The 3,219-nt window shown below is 38.8% G+C and overlaps 1 long non-coding RNA gene across 1 annotated transcript; it reads right to left on the reverse strand.

Moving 5' to 3' along the window:
- Window positions 1–495: 495 nt before the first annotated feature.
- Window positions 496–1,611, reverse strand: LOC145623912 (uncharacterized). Its single transcript, XR_014110301.1, has 4 exons — window positions 1,360–1,611; window positions 929–1,271; window positions 795–829; window positions 496–716 (listed from the first exon to the last, which is right to left on the reverse strand). It is a non-coding gene; the product is annotated as an uncharacterized LOC145623912 (long non-coding RNA).
- Window positions 1,612–3,219: the final 1,608 nt, after the last annotated feature.

Genomic DNA, 3,219 nt, shown 5'->3' on the forward strand with positions numbered 1-3,219 from the left:
TAACCCTAGTGCTTGTTAAATTTGATTTCATTTGATTGTTTGATTGTTTTGAATACATACACCTCAATTTATTCCTTCGAAATACCTTAGCTTTGACTTTAGCATTCATTTCCCATTCCTAGTGGTTCAATCCTCGACTTACTCTATGCTTTATATAGGGGTGTGTAAAGAGATTATAAATTTTTATTTTACCAAGGTTAGATTAGTTTTCAACGACCTAGTCTCGCCCTAGATCAATAGTCATAACCGAAGGCAAATTTATTAAACTTAACAAATCACTAAATCAAGGCATTACCTTCGAATATTTCCACGTAGGACCTGCAACCAAACGATAATTCAGCTTCTTCATTACACTTTAGAAAAATTAGCATAAAATAGGAAACATAACCCCTCAATGATTTAGGTGATGATATAAAACAATAGGAAGCAGTATGTACCTATTCAGTAGGTTATTCACTAGCAACTTCCTTGGTGGCCAGATACGAGCCAAGTCAAAGTAGTAGATTGTGTTATTGGAAACACAAATCAGCATAAGGCTCCAATGAATACTACATATATATGAAAGCAAATATCAATCCATCAATTGTTATACGTCAACATCTATACTTGACAAACATCTTAATAGTGACATATTTAAACTTACTCCTCAAAGCAGAGGGCTAATAAGAACTTGTTTCCCGCACGCATTGATTCTCTAGTACCCCGTTCAAGGTAATCTACCACATCACGAGGGTTATGTAAGCATTTGGTTACGGAGGTCTGCTCGGGGCATAACAACACAACTATTGCCTCACCATTGGGTTTACTACTTTGGAGCTCCTGTAGTAACCTTCAAGAAAGTAATAGGGGCAAATAATTACTATTTGCATTGTTTTGGTAAAAAAATATCAAAAATACAATATGATTACAAATAGTCGCATTATTTTACCTCGTGAAAGTCTGAATGATGGAAACGTTAAGCATGGAACCGGTTAGAAATTCCGTCACATCCTCTCTAGAAATGTATGCGATCGCATCCTCATCGTAGTGGAACAATGCCTTAGGCAAGTTAACTTGAATATTGTACCCGTCGGCAACTCACTAACACGGTTGTGAAGAAAAGTACATGCTTTTGAAAGCGACTTAAGGACATCGGCTTCTACCAGTGGAGTACAAGATGCTCTCGAACTTTTCTTCGACACTTGTCCTTGTTCCATGTTCGGAGGACTTTCTTCCTTTGATTTTGGCTTCTCCACCTTCTTACTTTTGGTGGACTGATTTTCCTTTGTAATCTAGTTACATAAAGAACATGGTCATTGCACAAAGCACATGGTAATCAAGTTACATACAAGTAGTTACATACAAGTAGTGTACACTTACCCCTCCTACCAACCTCAGCCGAACAAATGGCCATTGCACAAAGCTACCGGTCGCATCATGCATCATAAAAAAATCATATTCCTCTCTAGAAACCGGTAGTGGTAAGTCCTCAAACCGAGATATAATGGGTGCTAGTATTAGACTTAAAATGGACCTTGTCAAATGGTTGTGCACTACCATACCCCACCAACTACAATTGTCCTTGCTTTTTCTCCCCGGGGTGAAGAAGCTCACAAGGCGTCTCTTCATACATATTTGATTAGGACTTAGGACATAAGTTATGAAATAACAAACGAAATCCTAATAGAAGCAATGTTGATTAGGTATAGAAGTTTACCTTAACATCTGGGAAAGGTTCAGGCATCATATTTGCTCCTTTCATTGACTCTACATCCATAGGACTAGGAACCTGCAAAAGTAAAATAATTAAGCATGCAAAAGACCTTGTTTGACCAACTTCATATGACGTAATTTGTCCTCGTACTGAAATTACCTCTCTCTCAACTACTGGATAAACCTCGGGGCCTCCTAGGTGACTACATGAGACCACTGGGGTACTCAAGGGTAATGGCAAAATCGGCAAGTGCATGTGCTTCGAAATGGCATTGAATTGACTTTGCATCTGTTCTTGCAGCTCTGTGCGTATCTCCGCCTTGATTGATTCCTTTTCCTTCTCATCAATACGATGTGGCGAATTAACACTTGATCTGCTTTTTCTAGATCTGGTGTATTATGAACCCATCACCTTCTCCCACCCTAGTTGTTTCCCGCCAGAACCAATTACTCGCCCAGGGTGGTATGGTTTTCCCAAAGCTAAGGTGAACGGATCTTTTTCAATGCTTGCAGTGAGCTTGCTTTCAATCACTTTCGATGTATGCTCGAGCTGTAACAACACAAAAAGTTATCGGTTCTAAGTAAGATGTACTTTACAAGAAAATATAATTAATAAGTAGTAAAGTTTGCTTACAGGTGCATCTCCTACTACTTTTGTATCCGGCTGCAAGACATACTTGCCGGTTTTCTTGTCGATCCCATACATAGGACACCACCAGTCAATTGCACGATTTAGCAAAGTTGTGACTGTGGAAGAAAGTGGTTTCTCAGATGATGACATTATGCATTTGGGGTATAAACCCGCTTTGATCCACTCTGGTCTACGATAAGTGACTTTTATGTCACTTTTAGGGTGTTTATTGAGTCGCTTTCCGGCTTATTTTACAATAATTTAGCCCATTTTGTTCTTTATTGCTTTTATTTCCTTACTCTCGTCTTTTATCTTTATTTTGAGTATTTTAGTAGTTTTTAGTTTATTTTTGTAGTTATAGTTAATAATTTCCCGCTTCTCTCATTTTATTTATTTTATTTTCTTTTAGTTTCTAGTTTGTTTTATTTTATTTCATTTTATTTTATTATTTATTTAGTTTTAGCTTTTTATTTTACTTTATTTATCTTATCTTATCTTATTTTATTTTATTTTATCGTTTAAAAATCCCCTCGTGTTGTTTTTGGTTGTAGGTGTTTTCGGGTCCGTGGTCGATCGGGTTCAAGGTCCGAGGTTCGAGGCACAAAATTGAACCAAGCTCCACCACTGCTTTCCCCCAACAACACCAACACCAACTGCCACAGCACCCAGCCGCACCGCAACCAACATCACCAAACAACCACCAGCAACCACCTTCTCATACCCACAATTTTTAGCCCCCTCCACCGCACATCAACAACCACCTGCTCCACCACTCCTACACCACAACTCAACCTACTCCCCTGCTCCCATAAACCGCAACCAACATCACCAAACCATAACCAAAACAGCCCCAGCAACCCACCACAATAGCACTAGCCACCGCCAAAACCGCCATT

The sequence above is a fragment of the Chenopodium album genome, chromosome 3 (assembly GCF_948465745.1).
Source record: "Chenopodium album chromosome 3, dcCheAlbu1.1, whole genome shotgun sequence".
Lineage (NCBI taxonomy): Eukaryota > Viridiplantae > Streptophyta > Magnoliopsida > Caryophyllales > Amaranthaceae > Chenopodium > Chenopodium album.